Below are 17,145 nucleotides of genomic sequence, written 5' to 3'. Positions count from 1 at the left end.
CCTCTGAAGCCATTCAAACGCCTGCCCCTTCCCACTGTGCCCCCAGCCCCGCTTCAGGGGGCAGCGCCCTGGATCGACACCCCCCAGAGCTTTGGGGGAAGCTCCGCTCCAGCCCCGCACGGTGTCGCAGGGTACCCAGGGGCTGCCGACGCAGGACGCCCTGAGCTGTTCCACGTGTCATGTAGGATACCGCTCTGCGTAGGAACGGGCCACTGACGGTGCACTGAGCATCTGCTGAAGCCACTGCCCTTCCCCCCGCCCTTCTACCCTGTGACATTATTGACTTGAACTGGGACCGTATAGAACATTGTTGCAACCAAGGTCCTGTAGTGGCACCAAATCTTGTATAAAGGGAGTCAAATGAGGTGTCTAAGAGGAGGTTATGGTTTGCTGGTTAGGGTGATGCTGTCTATCTGTGTGTATCATTTTTGTAGTTGAAGTTAGGAATATTGGCTCTGTACTGTCTGTAGTTCAAACTTATGCTCTGCTTCTGGGGGACACCCCAGACAAGCTGGTGTCAGCTCTGCCTAGCCGGCTGGATGGCCCATTAGGGACCATCAGCGACACAACTGACCCATTGAGAGAAGGCAGACACGCCTGGGGACTCAGCCAGGTCTGCAGGGACCTGCCTAGGGAAAGGACTCTGAGGTGTTTCCAGGCCATGGGATGGGCAGCTTGTCCTTGGGACACAGAAAGAGACCACACGGCAAGAGACTATACAAAGCTGCTGCAGATCCTCCATCTTGTCTTCAGTCCTGCTTCTGACCTCTGGAGGGACTTGGCTACAAACTGAAGCTTTGAACCAAGGAGTGAAGGACCCATCCCAGCTGGGGATGTTCTCCAGAGACTTGATTTGAACCTGCCGTTTATTCCACCACTGCTGCAAGCCTGAACCAAGGACTTGGCCATCACTGGATGTCACTGATTCCATTTCACCAATTCTAGCTCTCGTCTGTATCTTTTCCTTTTATGAATAAGCCTTTAGATTTTAGATGCTAAAGGATTGGTAACAGCATGATTTGTGGGTAAGATCTGACTTGTACATTGACCTGGGTCTGGGGCTTGGTCCTTTGGGATCGAGAGAAGCTTTGTTCTTTTACTGGGGTATTGGTTTTCATAACCATCTGTCCCCCTACCAGTGGCACTGGTGGGGATACTGGGAAACTGGGGTGTCTAAGGGAATTGCTTGTGTGACTTGTGGTTAGCCAGGGGGGTAAAAGCAAAGTCTTCTGTGTCTGGCTGGTTTGGTTTGCCTTGGTGGGCACAGAAACCCCAGCCCTGGGCTGTGACTGCCCTGCTTGAAGCAGTTTGTCCTGACTTGGCACTCTCCGTTGGGTCCCGCCAGAACCAGCCTCGTTACATGCCCGTAGGATTCTGCGGACTGCTTTAGACAGGGGTCAAAACGTGGCAAAGGGGGCGAATCGGAGGATGGGGGTTGGCCAGGGTCTGAGCAGGGGGTGGAAATTGACTGGTCGGGGAATCAAGCAGCTGGAGCCAGCGGCAGGAGAGGGGCGAAAGGGAAATCAGGAATGGGGGGGAGGTGGAGTTAAGCCCCGGAGGGAGGCACTGGCAGAGGGTGGCAGAGGGCCAAACCCAGCCCAGGGGCGGCACAGGAGTCTGTAGGTCTCGCTGTGTCACGCAGCCCCTGGGTTCGGTGTGACGGATCGCCCGCCAACTGGGCCTGGCTTTGATCGTGCGTCCTTTGTCCCTTCATTCTTTTCTTTTGGGGTGGACTCTTCTCCCTTACTCAGGGCTGTGGTCTGCTCTTCAGCCCCTGGCGTTTGCACTCGACTTTGTCAGGCCAGGCCGCGGCTGGAGGCGGCCCCCATTATCCACGCGTCCCCCATTCACACACCTGAACCCCCTTGAAGAGGTCACAGCCGGGTTTGCAAAATGGAGCCAGCATTTTAAAATGGGGCTTTACTTACAATATGGAATCTTATTAAAACACGTGTGACGAACGATTTCGAAGGTTGGGAGTTACAGTGTTAGAATGGTGAAGTTTGGTTTGTTCATTGGACACTAAATAAAGTCATATTAATAATGGTAATTAAAGAAAAGAAACAATTTCCTAACTTCAGCCCCACGCTGACCCGCAGATGGCCTTTCAGTCCACAGGGATTGAATGGGTCACACTTGATGTAATTGTCTCAAGGCTGTATCATGTTTTTGAAACAATCTGAGCTGGCGGTTTCAGCATCCAGCAGAACTTACCACACATTACAATTAACATTAAACTTATCGGAATAAAGAACAGAATAATTGGGTGTAACAATTTTTAAAGTTGAAGGCCAAGAGGGGGCCCATCCTGTAAGAATATCATACCAATGGTGTGTTATAATTTGCTCTGCTTGTGCAGATACTCTTTATATTTCAGGTCCCTGATGTAAAATAGCCAAAAATTTCCGTCAGCTGGATAATTTGGTTGTTTTTCTTCATTAGCTTGTACAGACTTGTCCAATTGACCCACAAAGACAAGGTCAAGTTTAGAATATTACTGGTACCCAGGGTGTTAGTTCGTTTATCCTCATGAGCTGGGAAGTAGCAGGTTAAGGTGGGAGTCTGTAACATAGTGATATTACACACACCTTGCTCTGCTGGTGGTTCTTGCCACAAAAGCTCCTCTAATCCAATGGCACTGGAGCGAGGTTGAGACTCACCAGCGCAGCGCCTCCTGATGGTCGTTTAGGGAATTAGCTCTCCAGTGTACAGAGCGCCTCCTACTGGCCAGTGTCTCACCTGCCGCTGGCACCCGTGTCCCTGCCGGACCCCGGTACCCTTTACCTTGGGGTGCTGCCCCCGCAGTAACCCCTTATTCTGGGTTTCCCCTCCCAGGGGAACCCCCAACCCTCTAAACCCACCTTGCCTCAGTGGCTACTGCCAGTCATCATCTCGCCCCCGCTCACTGGGGCAGACTGCAGTGTAATGGCCACTCACCATTGGCAAGGGGTTAGGACCTGCTGCCTTTGCCTATCCCCGGGCTGCCCCTCTGCAGCCCCCCTGTACCTTTTCAAAGGCCTTCATCAAGGCCTGCAGCCTGGGGGTTTACCAGGCTGGAGCGCCCCAGCTCCCCTTGCCCTTCCCCAGCACTGCTCCGCGTCAGGGACCTTACTCCCCTTCCCACTCGCTCCAGGGCTAGAGTGAGACTTCTCCAGCTTCTGGCCCACAGCCCCCGTAGCCGGGCCAGCTGGGCCCTAACTGAGCTGGCCACAGCCGTGTACCATCCAGAAACGTGCGCAGGAAAAGGTTGTGGTCACGTTTTGTCAGCAGAGGAGTGAAGACTGTCATCTCTTTAGCGCGGTCCCAACCCCCCTCGCTTTCCGTTAGCATAAGAGCTAATGTTGTTCAGAACAGCACCGGGCTAACAGGTACGGCCCTTCGCAGCTCTCGGGAACTGCGAGTGGTGAGAATTCGCTGAGGCCAGCGGATGTCGCCGATTCCTGCAGGTAGCCGTCTGACCCACCCACGGTGTGAGAAAATGCTGCCTGCAGGAATTAGCTTCTCCCCTCGCCGTGTCACGGACAGCAGCACGTCCCGACAGTCTGCAGCGGCGACGGGTCCAACTTTGCTCGAAAAGGGTGTTTCAAGCAGTCTCCGTGTCAAACCAGCCGGATCGCTTTCCTTACCAGCGTGACAAGCCTGCAAGCGGGAGACGTGGTCTAGCTTGCCTTTAGTGGGGCTTTCGATACTGTCTCCCGCGACCTTCTCATAAACAAACCACGGAAATGAAAGCGAGATGGACATAACGATAGATACGACGGGCATAACGAGCGGGGTTCTCCAGGGATCAGTTCTGGACACGTTTCTATTCAAAATCTTAATGATTGAGATAATGGCATAGAGAGAACACTGATAAATGTCAGGTCTAGAAAACACGACCTAGAGAACGCCCTGGAGAGAACACCTGTAAAGTTTGTGAAAATGTCAGGTCGAGAAAACATGACCTATGAGGGAAGATTGAAATGCGATAAGAGTTTTCAAGCATGTACAATTAACGTAGCATCTTTTTAGAAAAGCTGCTTCTTACACTCTGTACGTATCGCTGAGGGCTGCAGAGAGCCCATTTCCCCGTAGCCATTTCACATACGCGACAGTGCAAGAAACGGCTCTCTAGAGCCATCTGCTAGGGCGGGTAACACTTCAATACAATAGCAGTTTCTTACAATCTATGTTGATCGATAAGTGCGCCCGGTAGCACATTCCTACGCGGAGCAGCATCCTTCGCTACTCCAGCACTAAAGCCGTGAGCCCCCCCCCAGCCTGCTCTGCGTAGAACTCCCTTGGGCCTGTTGTTTTCCCTGGGAGAAAAACAACCCTGGACTGTGAATGAGACTTCAGCGTCCCGCTGCCAGTCCTGCGTCCTGCCCTACGTGGGGGTAGCCAGGTGCCAGCTCCTGGCAGGGAGGTCGAACCCGCCGGGGTTTGCAGTGATTGTGGGTCCCCGCTTTGCAGTGCCGGCGGTGAATTGCAGGAGGGCACACCAAACATGCCGGCCACCCAGCCATGGTCAGTTCCTTGTGAAAGGAAGTTCTTCGTACATTTCCAATCGCTCCGTTCTCATTCGTTTCACTGGATCTATTCCCCCCCTCTTCATTCCTTTATTTATTTCTGCTCATTTCCATAACCCACAACACCCCCTTCTGTCTAAACTGCAGCCAGCCCAGGGGATGATCAAACCCTGCAGTGAAGGTGCTGGTACAAGGCCGGCGATTACATTTGCTAATGAAACCTAAGCTCAGAGCTGGCTCCAGCCTCCGGGTGCCCTCTGAGCTGACGCTCGCCCCTGCTAAAGGGCTGGAACCTCAATCCCGGCCTGTTCCTGGCCCAGCTCGAACGGCAGCGTTACGGCTCGGTTAAACGGGACCCAGCTTGTACCTGGCTGGAAGCCCTGGCCGCTCCGCAGCGTGGGGTGGGCGGGGGAGCGACCCCCAGACCACAGCTACCCTGGTAGACCCCAGAGCAGACAGCGGCCCAGTCCCCGACCCGGCTCTGCCATTGGCCCAGGGCACGCTCAGACTTCCCCTTCCATCCATGCTGTTGGGGGACAAAGGGGTACTAGCCACAAAGGCTCGTCCCTCGGGTTGGTCTGCTGGTGGCCCCAAGACTGCGGTGTATCCCGCCAGCTGTGGTCTCCGTCCCCGGCGGCTGCCGCCTGCACCGGTACAAGAGACCAGGATGGAGGACGGAACCCCGGTGTCCTGGCTGGCAGAGCATTAAGTGAAAACAAGGCCAGGGGATTCTTACAAGGGATCCAGGCCCAGGTGAGTTCATCTGTTGTAGGGAAGGCGAGTCCCTGGCTGGGGGCGAGGCCTGTGGAGAGGGGGGGTCTCCTCTCCATGCACAGCCGGGCATCCAGGGAGCAGCTCCCTGCGCCATCCCTCCAGGCAGCTGAGCAGCCTGCCAAGTGGCAGGGTGACCAGGGAGCTCCTGGCTCTGTGCCTTTAAGGAGAGAGCGGGAGCTGGGCAGGGCTGAGCCACTGGGAGATCATTGCTCCTGGCAAGCTCAGCTGCTGGGTCAGGAGCTGCCCTGAGCGCCCGCAGCCTGGGACGGAGCCCCGGGAAGAGAGGGGGACCGGAGGAGGGGAGCCAGCTGCTGCGGGAGGCACCGGCCACTGGTAAGGGAGCCGCTTCGGTAGCAACTCCGCTTCCCGTGGATTTGGGGGCATTGGGGCCTTGCTGGGCAGCTGCCCTGCTGCTGCAGACGCAGCGCTGGGCACCGTCCAGGCAGAGCCGAGAGGCGCCTGCAGGGAGCTGGGGTGTATGTGGGGGACATGCCTGGCTGGACGGGGCTGGCTCCTGCTGGGTTTATTGCTCTCACAAGGTCGGTGCTGAGCGGATTGGGACAGTTTCCCAGCTGGTCTCCTGTGGCCTGAGTTAACCTCTCGGGCTCTGTAACGCACCCAGGCCGGGCAGTGCCAGGCTGTCACGGAGTCCCCGGGTGATGCTCTGGACCTGCTCCCCATGAAGCCAGTCAGGACTCTGGGGACATCTCCTCTCTGGGAGCAGCCTGTCTGCAGGACACACAGCTCACCCGGCTTCCCCCTTCCTGGGTCAGACCTCGGAGCATTCAGCATCCTCTGCCCCTCCGTGCGCTTCCCCCTGCGAGTCCACCCAGGCGGGGTCCTGGGGAAGCCAGAGGGTCCTGCCCCCCAACTTCGCAGTCAGACATGACTCTCAGCCAACCAGTAAAAAAGAGGTTTATTAGACGACAGGAACATGGTCTAACACAGAGCTTGTAGGTGCAGAGAACAAGACCCCTCAGCTGGGTCCATTTTGGGGGGCAGTGAGCCAGACAACCCCGTCTGCCCTTCACTCCATGTCCCAGCCAGCCCCCAACTGAAACTCCCTCCAGCCCCTCCTCCTCTGGGCTTTGTCCCTTTCCCGGGCCAGGAGGTCACCGGATTCCTTTGTTCTCCAACCCTTTAGCTCTCACCTTGCAGGGGGGAAGGGTCCAGGCCATCAGTGGCCAGGAAACAGGGTGTCGGCCATTCTCTGTGTCCAGACTCCTGCACACACCTGCCCTCTAGGGCTCTGCAATGATCATACACCCTAACCCCACCCCCTAGATACTTAAGAACTGCATAGGGGAAACTGAGGCACCCCCACACTATTCAGAGGAAACATTAAGAACAGTCCCACTTCGTCACACAGGCACTCTGAGCTGCAGCCCCCCCATGGCCGTCTGGGCACTGGCAGCTCCCAGGGCTCTCCCACTTCCCGCCCCCTTTCGGCTCCAGGACTGATCTCTCTCAGAGGGGCTCAGCACCCACCACCCATGGCGCAGCAGGTGCTCAGCACCGTGGGGGATCGGGCCCTGGGTCTCCTGCCACCCTTCCCAGCTTCTCAGGCAGGAGCTGCTGCCCCTGGGAGCCTTGATTTCCCTGTGTTCAGCTGCTGCCTAAACGCCATGGTGACGGGCCTTTTACAGATAGCTGGCATGCTCCACAGGGTGGCAGGGATGGTGCCACCGTCTGGGGGGGACAGCAGGGGTCATTCCAGATCCCTGGGGGCAGATGATTGCCCCCCTCCAGCCACTTCCACCTAGGGATCCCAAAGTACATTGACGCGCTCTGTTTCCTGCAGCCTGCCACAAGCGGGGGAAACTGAGGCACGGGGCGAGGAAGAGACTTGCCAAGGTCCCAGCATGAGTCTGTGGTAGCCTGGAATGGAACCCAGGCAGCCTGACTCCTGGCACAGTGCCTCAAGCGGTGCTCACAGCAGCCTCTGCGGGACGCTCACGCTCCCCGGAGCTGCGGGTTCAAATCCCCCCAGGGCCTTTCGCTCCTTCCTGTCGGCCAGGCAGTTGGCAGCGTTCCCGTGTCCTAGGGCAGCGTGGCCCCAGCCTTCCCGGGGGACCTGGTGCTGTGTGCTGGCTGGGGCAGCGGCTTCTCCCTGGTGCTCTGTGGGGTTTTGCAGTCAGCAGCCGGGGGCCCCGAGCTGCAGAGGGCCCAGGTGTCCCCACTTGAGCAGTCCCGCATCACGCCCCCCCCGCCCCCCCCCACCCAGAGGCACCCCCTGCTCCCAGGGACAGCTGCTTGGCAGCATCTCCCATTCCTCTGCACCCTGGTGGGAGAGACTTACCCAGCCCCCTCCCTGCCGGACCTGCCAGCACAGCCATGTCCTCGCCCCCCCACCCCCACCCCGCAGCTCCATCCCATAGCTCCATCCCATAGCTCCATCCCACGGCCAGCAGACCGTGATCAAACTGGGACCCTTCGCTCTGCCCCGTCCTCCCCCCCTCCAGACCCTGCAGGGGCTGGAAATCCCCCTGGCTCTGCTGGGGCAGCAAAGTGAAGTCCATGGGGCTGGGTGGGTTCCCACCAGCTGAGGGGCCTTGCCCCCACCAGTCACTAGGGCACGCTCCTCCCCTGTTCTCCACGGTCCCCCAAACCAAGCCCATTCCCTGCGCGAATGGGCCAGCGGTTCTTGCCTGGGTCCGAGCCAGGGACCCCTTGGAGGGAGACACTCCGAGCTGTGACCCCTTGGGTGGGGCGGGTGAAGGCTGGGCGACTGGTCATGTGGACTCAAACTTAGCGTGCCCCGTCGGGCGCGGGGGGGGGGGAGGCTGGGGGCCTTGGGAGCACCCCAGCTTTGGGAGCTCCGCTGAGGGGGCCAGAGTGCAGCCAGGTGGGGGAAGCAGGATGTGTCTCTCCTCCTGCTAGCTTCGCCCCAGGGTCCCCCCACCCCATAGAGTCAAGCAAGGAGAGGGGCCATGTGTCCCCAGCCCCAGAGGAGGGCCTGCAAAGAGGTGAACGCCAGAAAGGCCCAGGAGCAGAGCACAGATCCGAGACATTCGTCCAGTTCCCCCTGGGCTGAGCCCTTGTGTTTAGCTAAAGCATCTTCCCCAGAGGCAGCCAGGCTGGGCTGGGAGACAGCGATAGCTGGCGACTGCCCCCCCCCCCTTCCCTGGTTCAATCCCCTCTCAGGCTGGCTGGAGCAGCTCCCACCTGTGAGTGCTGACCTCCGGGCACGGAGGGGGTGTGATCAGCAATGAGATTGCACCAAGCCAGTGACAAATGGGAAGTCCTGGGTCACTTGCCCCATCTCACCATGGCGCCAGCCAGCCCCCGGGGGCTCTCCAGCCCAGCCGCCACCCAGACCAGCTGGACTTGGTGAATGAGCAAGGACTTCTCGACAGGACGGATCACTCCCCGATGGCCTGTTCTGGTCATTCCCTCCGGGGCACCTGGCCCTGGCCATTGTCACAAGACAGGATCCTTGGCTAGAGGGACCTTCGGTCTGACCCAGTCTGGCCGCTCTGACGTCCTGTGGTGGGGGGAGCATGAAGCCAGGGTGCAGGCAGGATACCAGGCTGGGTGGGCTCTGGGGGGTTGTGGGGAAGAGGACGGGGGGAGGCCCGGTCCCAGAGAGGGTGGCATGGACATGGGCAGGGGGGGTTGCAGTGAACACTGCTAGGGCACCTTTCTTTTGCAGCCCCTTTGCCAGTGGCTGGGAAGGACCCGAGCTCCAAGTGGCAAAGAGCTGGTCCTGGTCCGCCCAGCAGCCGGTGCTGTCCCAGGGCCCCCTCCCCTTCCCAGAAACTCAGTGTGTGGGTCCGATCAAAGCTGCGCCGCTGGGGTCAGCTTCTCTCCAGCCTGCCCGTGCCCGCTGGGAGCCTGGGGCCAGACGGCTGCTTCAGAGCCGCCCTTTCCGGTTCTGGGCTGGCTCGAATCGCCCCTTGGCGCACACCGGCGGGAACGCTCTGGGCTCGTGAGTGAGGGGTCAAGCCTGCTGCCGGGGCAGCTCCCTGCGGAGGGGCTGAGGCTGCTTCTCGAAGACGCGGGCAGGGCGCCAGGCCGTTTCCGGGAATCCGCAGCCCTGGTTCGAACGCAGCATCTGCCACACGCGGCTTGGCCTGTCTGCAAAAAGCCCGACGGCGGCTCCCGGGCCGTTGGTCGCCAGGCCTCGTTTCACCCGCACTCAGGGCTTAATTTGCAACGACCGAGGTGCCAGGGCTCAAGCAACCGTTCTACTTTCATAACTGATGCAGCAAGGCCAGAGGCGCCGAGGGCTGTGAGGTGCCAGGCCCAGAGGGCCGGGGGCTGTGAGGTGCCAGGCCCAGAGGTGCCGGGGGCTGTGAGGTGCCAGGCCCAGAGGGCCGGGGGCTGTGAGGTGCCAGGCCCAGAGGCGCCGAGGGCTGTGAGGTGCCAGGCCCAGAGGGCCGGGGGCTGTGAGGTGCCAGGCCCAGAGGTGCCGGGGGCTGTGAGGTGCCAGGCCCAGAGGGCCGGGGGCTGTGAGGTGCCAGGCCCAGGGCGCCGGGGGCTGTGAGGTGCCAGGCCCAGAGGTGCCGGGGGCTGTGAGGTGCCAGGCCCAGGGCGCCAGGGGCTGTGAGGTGCCAGGCCCAGGAGTGCGGGGGCTGTGAGGTGCCAGGCCCAGAGGTGCGGGGGCTGTGAGGTGCCAGGCCCAGAGGGCCGGGGGCTGTGAGGTGCCAGGCCCAGGGCGCCGGGGGCTGTGAGGTGCCAGGCCCAGAGGTGCCGGGGGCTGTGAGGTGCCAGGCCCAGGGCGCCGGGGGCTATTAGGTGCCAGGCCAGAGGCGCCGGGGACTGTGAGGTGCCGGGCCCAGAGGCGCCGGGGGCTGTGAGGTGCCAGGCCCAGGGCGCCGGGGGCTGTGAGGTGCCAGGCCCTGAGGTCCCGGGGCTCAGCCCTGGCACAAATTCAGCAGTGCCTGCACTCCAGTACGGTGGGCTGGAAGGAGCAGCTCCGAAGGGCGTGTCCAAGCGGGGCGTCTCCGCCAGGAGGAGACCGAGCGGGCCAGGGAGCCGGGCGGGGAAGGGGCAGCTGCTCGGCTGCTGTAGATCAGGACACCGGGGTAGATCAGGGTGAGTTGCACCCGCTGGGGATGGACGCCCTCTCCCGCTTGTGAAACAGCCTCACCCTCTGGGCAGGACGGGGGTTCAATTCGGGGCGGGGGGGGCGTTTCCCAGCTCGGTGAGACAAACTGGCCCATGCCCTGGGTCTCCGCGAGACCCCCTTGCAGCCCGACGGCCACGGAGCGGCCCCAGCGAATACCCGTTGGGCAGTGGGCAAGCAGAGGCTGCTGCCCCTGGCTCTCTGTGCCGCCAGACGGGGCACACTCGGAAGAAGCTGGCTGGTGTTCCTGTCGCCCCAGCCCCGCCCCAGCCTGGCATGGTTTAAAGCCGGTGAGCCGTCCAGGCAGGGGCTGCCCTTCCCCTGTGTGGGGGCAGCGCCTGGCCCAGCGGGTCGGTATCCGCAGGGGTCGGCATTGTCCCTGGCTGGCACTGCCCTGTCCTGGGAGTGCCCGCTCCCCTCTGCTTGTGGGGCTGGGCGATCCAGCGAGCGCAGTTCCGCCGGCCTGGGGCCGCTCCTCTCCCCAGGGGGCTGGGCGGGCCAGGAGCTTGGCACACGGGGCTCTGGCTACTCTGACGGCTGGGCCACTCCCCTGGGCTGGAGGGCAGCCAGGTATCGGCTGGCCAGGGGCCCCTCCAGACTAGAAGGCGCAAAGGAGACCCAGGCTGCTCCTACCCCTCTCGCCCAGCCCAACCCCCGCCCTGGGCTCCGCCAGCATCTGTGCCGGCAGGATCCTTAGCGGCCGCAGCCTGCGCGGGGATCTGGCCCAGCCTCCAGGATGTGAGACAGACGCTGAGAAACCACCAGCCCTTTGGCTGCTTCCTCAGCACCCCTGCCAGGCTGCTGCAGCCCGCTCCAGAGACCCAGCGCAGCCCCGGCCTCCTGTGCTTCCCTGGGGGCTTTTCTCCGGCCGGATGCAGCTGCAGGGCAGACCGGACTTGGCTGGAGCCAGGTTCTGTGCTGGGGCCGCTGGACGCAGCCCGGCCCTGGGGTTCTCCCTGGCCACCAGCTGCCAGCCTGGGCTCCGTTTAGTGGCTCCGGAAGGTCTGAGCTGGGCTGCTTGCCTGCCCCATCCCTGCCCATCTCAGGGCCTCGGTGCGGGCGGGTGAGACAGCGCCTCCCCGCGCCCTCTCCTTGCAGCTCCCCTCCCCTGGCGTGGGAGTGTGGCTGTCGGACCCTGATTTCATTCCGGGGGGTGCTGTTACCCCCCCCGGGGAATTTCCCGCCCAGCCCGCCTCTCAGGCATTTGCAATTATCTGCATAATTTCCCTTGCGGGCTGGGTCTCAGCCCCAAGGGAAGCTCTGGGGATTGTCACTCTGGGATCTGCAGGGGCAGCGGGGATAGACCCCAGCCCCCTGCCCCCCACCTCCAACTCCCTGCTTGGCCCCGGCCCGGGGCAGTGCCAGGGTTCCCGGACACGCTGGGCCTGACAGTCCATCCAGCGCGGGCAGCGGCAGGGGGCTCAGCAGGCCCTGCCCGGCTGCACACGGGTGCAGCCCGGTCCCTGTGAATGGAGGGCAGGCTGCCCATGCACCTTTGCTCGTTCCCCTTGGAGCTAACCCCCCCCCAACCCCCATTGTCCAGGGGGACACGGCTATGGAGCTTGAGCCCCTCGCCCCCATCTCTCCCATGTACGTCTCTGTCTCTGCGGGCCCTCCCCTCTCTGCCACTTGGGGACCGAGCCAGGAGAGAGGCTGTCTTCACGGGGACTTGTCACTTGGGCCTGGTGAATCGCCCTCAGGCCTTTCCCGAATCCGGACCATGCGCCAGGGCCAGATTCGCAACTGAAGGGCTGAAAGAGGTGACTGGAGACGGCTGAGTGCAGGCAGGCCCTGACAATCCCCCCATGCTGCTCTGCGGGGGCACCCAGTCCTGTTTTTAAACTCCCCCGCCCTGCTATCCTGGCCCTGGGGCTCCCCCAGCTCTGCCGGTGCCCCTCAATCCTGACCCACAACCCCTGCTAGCCCAGCCCTGGGCTCCCCGCCCCCCAGCTCTACCAGTGCCCCCCATCCCAATGTGCAGCTCCCCCATGGCCGTAGCAACCTTGAGGTAGCTACAGCCTCAGGACAGTGGCTGAGATGAAACCGAAGAGAAACGCTGAGTAGCGGCAGTCATTCAGCGCCCCCGGGCAGGCGGGGCCAAGGCCACGGTATCAACTGGCCCGACCGAGGAGAGTCAGAAGAAACAAGGTGTGTGAGCTACCCAGCGAACAAACAGGACCCCGTTAACAGACTGACGACCGCAGCTGGGCGAGTGCCAGTCCCCCACCAGCAGCGACACAAAGGAGCAGTGTAGACAGGTTTGCAGGGCCTGTGAGATCGAGCAGGCTGCAGTGGCCTGACGGTGAAGCCACCTCCCGCGGGTGGGCTCTGTACAAGTCACCTGGCCCAGCAAGGCTGCAGCCGCTGGCCCAGAAGCTACAACAACGGCAAAGCCTGTTGAAGGAAAGATGGAGCAGCCGGCGTGGGACTTGGAGCAGGGGTGGCCTGGTTGCAGGAGGGAAGCGTAGTTGTCACAGAGTGTGGGGGAGTCCGGGCCCTGCACCCCTCTTCCTGGGATTCACTGAGACTCTCAGCCAGCCAGTAAAACAGAGGGTTTATCGGACAACAGGAACACAGTCCACAACGGAGCTTGTGGGTACCCCCAGGACCCCTCAATCACGTCCTTCTGGGGGAGCAGGGAGCTTAGACCCCAGCCCTGGGGTTCCCTGTGTTCCACCACCCAGCCCCAAACTGAAACTAAACCCACCCAGCAGGTTCCCTGCTGCAGCCTGTCTTCACATGCCTGGGCAGAGGTGTTACCTCCCTCTCCCCCTCCTGGCTCAGGTGACAGGCTCTCAGGTCTCCCATCCCCAGGGCACATTCCCAGGTCAACACTCCCCCCTCCCTGCTGCCTCACATCCTCACATCTCTCCCCCCTTCGAGACTGAACTGAGCGGGGTCACGCTGACCAGTGACCTGGGGAAGTTCGGGGCCCCCTCTCCGGGACAGCGCATCCGCTATCAGGTTGGCACTTCCCTTCACGTGGACCACGTCCATGTCGTAATCCTGCAGGAGCAGGCTCCATCTCAGGAGCTTGGCGTTGGCTCCTTTCATCTGGTGCAGCTAGGTCAGGGGAGAGTGGTCGGTGTAGACGGTGAAGTGTCGCCCGAAGAGATAGGGCTCTAGTTTCTGGAGGGCCCACACCATGGCCAGGCACTCCTTCTCGATGGCCGCGTAGTGTTGCTCCCGGGGTAGCAACTTCTTGCTCAGGTACACGATGGGGTGTCTCTCCCCCTTTTCATCCTCCTGCATTAACACTGCCCCCAGTCTCGTGTCTGAGGCGTCGGTGAACACCACAAAGGGCTTGTCAAAGTCTGGGTTTGCCAGGACTGGGCCACTGACCAGAGCCTCCTTCAGCGCCCGGAAAGCCTCCTGGCACTGCTCGGTCCAGACCACCTTGTCTGGCTTCCCCTTCTTGCACAGCTCCGTGATGGGGGTGGCGATGGCGCTAAAGTGGGGCACAAATCTTCGGTAGTTTCCTGCCATCCCAATAAAGGCTTGGACCTGCTTTTTGGTGTGGGGAGCGGGCCAGTCTCTGATCACCTCCACCTTGGCTGGTTCCGGCTTTAGGCGGCCGCTCCCCACCCAATGACCCAGGTAAGATACTTCCGCCATCCCCACCTTGCACTTCTCCGCTTTTACAGTCAGCCCAGCCCCCTGGAGTCGGTCCAGCACTTGTCTAACCTGGGACACGTGGTCCTCCCAGGTCTGGCTAAAGACACAGATGTCATCAATATACGCCACAGCAAAACTCTCCATCCCCCTCAGGAGCTGGTCCACCAGGCGCTGGAAGGTGGCCGGCGCTCCCTTGAGGCCGAAAGGCAGGGTCAGGAACTCATAGAGCCCCAGAGGGGTGATAAAGGCCGATTTCAGCCGGGCATCTGCATCCAGCGGCACTTGCCAGTAGCCCTTTGTAAGGTCCATGGTGGTGAGGTACCGAGCTCCTCCCAGCTTGTCTAGGAGCTCGTCCGGCCTGGGCATGGGGTAGGCATCAGATACAGTGATGGCACTGAGCTTCCGATAGTCCACACAGAACCGGACCGACCGGTCCCTTTTGGGGACCAGCACCACCGGCGAGGCCCAAGGGCTGGCCGATGGCTGGATCACCCCCAAAGCCAGCATGTCCTGGACCTCTCTTTCCAGGTCCTGAGCAGTTTTCCCTGTGACTCGGAAGGGGGAGCATCTTATCGGCAGGTGCGACCCTGTCTGCACCCGGTGGACAGTCAGATTAGGGCGTCCAGGCTGGTTGGAAAACAGCTGTCGGTACGGATGCAGCACCCCCCTGACCTCAGCTTGGTGGGCAGGGGTTAGCTGATCCGAGAGGGGAATTGTTTCCAGCGGGGAACCAGCTCTGGTCCCAGGGAATAGATCTACTAAAGGGTCATCTCCCTGCTCCTCCCACTGTCCACACACGGCCAACACCACATTCCCCCGGCATAATATGGCTTCATCATATTCACATGGTACCCCTGGCGGTGGTGTGCCCGGTTCGACAGCTCCACCACATAGTTTACCTCATTGAGCTGCTTGACAACCTTGAAAGGGCCCTCCCAGGCGGCCTGTAGTTTGTTCTTTCTCACAGGGATGAGAACCATCACCGGATCCCCGGTGGCGTAGGCACGGGTCCGCGCCGTGCGGTCATACCAGACCTTCTGCTTCCTCTGGGCTCTGGCCAGATTCTCCCTGGCCAGGCCCATGAGTTCAGCCAGTCTCTCTCGGAAGATCAGGACATACTCCACCACTGACTCTCCATCGGGAGTGGCCTTCCCCTCCCACTCGTCTCTCATCAGGTCTAGGGGGCCCCTCACCCTCCTGCCATATAACAGTTTGAAAGGCGAAAATCCGGTAGACTCCTGGGGCACCTCCCTGTACGCGAACAGCAGGTGAGGTAAGTACTTGTCCCAATCCTGCGGGTGCTGGTTCATAAAGGTTTTCAGCATCATCTTTAGCGTCCCATTAAACCTCTCCACCAGCCCATTGGACTGGGGGTGATAAGCTGAGGCCCAGTCGTGCCGGACCCCACATTTCTCCCACAAGCACCGGAGCAGGGCCGACATGAAGTTGGAGCCTTGGTCTGTCAAGACTTCCTTGGGGAACCCCACTCGGCTGAAAATGGTCAGGAGCGCATCGGCCACGGTGTCTGCTTCAATGGAAGCTAAGGGCACTGCCTCGGGGTAGCGGGTGGCAAAATCTACCACCACCAGAATGTATTTCTTCCCCGACCGGGTCGTCTTGCTGAGAGGCCCCACGATGTCCATGGCCACCTTCTGGAAAGGCTCCTCTATGATGGGCAAAGGTCTCAAAGCCGCTTTCCCCTTGTCCCGGGCCTTCCCCACCCTCTGACAAGGGTCACAGGATCGGCAATACTGCCGGACCGTGGTAAAGACCCCGGGCCAGTAAAAGTTCTGTAGCAACCTCTGCCGGGTGCGCCGGATTCCCTGGTGCCCTGCGAGGGGGATGTCATGGGCCAGGGACAGGAGCTTGCGGCGATACTTCTGGGGGACCCCCAGCTGCCTCCTGATCCCACAGGACTCCACTTCCCTTGTGGGAGCCCATTCTCAGTACAGGAACCCCTTCTCCCACAGGAACCTCTCCTGGCAGCCTCTCCTCATGGTCCGTACCACACTGAGGTCGGCCAGGTCCCTGAGCTTGCGCAAGGAGGGATCTTTCCTCAACTCGGCCTGGAACTCAGCGGCTGGGGAAGGGATGGGGACCGGTTCCCCCTCAGTGGCCAGGTCTGAGGCCTCCACCTCTCTGAGCCGTGCCCCTCGGCGCTCCCTCCCCACCAGGGCAGGGTCCTGCGCCTCCGGTGTGATACCCTCCCCAAGGTCAGGGCGCAGTGCCCCTCGCCGGTTCTGGCTACGGGTCACAACCAGGGCGGTCTGGGGCTTGCTTGGCCAGTCCTCTAGGTCTCCCCCCATCAAAACCTCAGTGGGCAAATGGTGGTGTACCCCCACATCCTTGGGGCCCTCCTTGGCCCCCCATTTCAGGTGTACCCTTGCCACGGGCACCTTAAATGGGGTCCCGCCCACCCCTGTCAGGGTCAGGTAGGTGTTGGGCACCACCCGATCTGGGGCCACCACCTCGGGCCGGGCCAGCGTCACCTCCGCGCCCGTATCCCAGTATCCATTGACCTTCCTCCCATCCACCTCCAGGGGAACAAGGCACTCTCTCCGGAGGGACAGCCCCGCGCCCACCCTGTAAACTGAGCACCCTGAGTCCAGAGCCTCCAGCCCTCTGGCGGAGCTGGCCTGGGGTACTCTTCCCTCCGGGGCAGGTGATAAACTGGTAGCCCCCCTTGACTGGGTCGTCTGCCCCTCGTCCAGCTGAGTCCCTACCCAGTTAACCCTGGGTAGGTTGGGTCTGCTCAGTCTGTCCCTGAGCCCAGGGCACTGGGACCGTACGTGGCCTCTCTGGCCACAGTGATAGCAGCTCAGGTCACGTTGGTCCCCTCGAGCGGGTCGGAGGGGCCCGACGCCAGGCGTTCCCCGTGGGAGGGAGTTCTCCCTATTTCCCCGCTGGGAGGCCCCATGGTGACTCTCGGGCCTGTTCTTTTGGGGCTCCTCCCGGCTACCCCCTGACTGACTGTTCACAAACTCGTCGGCCAGCTGCCCTGCGTGCTGGGGGTTCTCGAGCTTTTTGTCCACCAACCACAGCCTCAGGTCGGAAGGGCACTGTTCATACAGCTGCTCCAGTTCGATTAGGTCAAGCAGGTCCTCTTTAGCTCGGGCCCCAGCTGTCCACTTGCGGGCATACCCCTGCATCCGGTTGACCAGTTGTAGGTGGGTGACCTCA

The 17,145-nt window shown here is 61.3% G+C and overlaps 1 protein-coding gene across 1 annotated transcript in view; it reads left to right on the top strand.

The window, feature by feature from the left end:
• Positions 1-5,453: 5,453 nt before the first annotated feature.
• Positions 5,454-17,145, top strand: part of PLCD4 (phospholipase C delta 4) — a 30,241-nt gene continuing 18,549 nt past the window's right edge. The window contains exon 1 of the mRNA XM_073304924.2: positions 5,454-5,615. The gene's annotated coding sequence lies outside the window, so the exon portion shown is untranslated. The remainder of the gene's footprint in view (positions 5,616-17,145) is intronic.

This window comes from Lepidochelys kempii, chromosome 11, assembly GCF_965140285.1.
Source record: "Lepidochelys kempii isolate rLepKem1 chromosome 11, rLepKem1.hap1, whole genome shotgun sequence".
Lineage (NCBI taxonomy): Eukaryota > Metazoa > Chordata > Testudines > Cheloniidae > Lepidochelys > Lepidochelys kempii.
The sequence above is the reverse complement of the archived record's forward strand: the minus strand, read 5'-3'. Positions and strand labels throughout refer to the sequence as shown.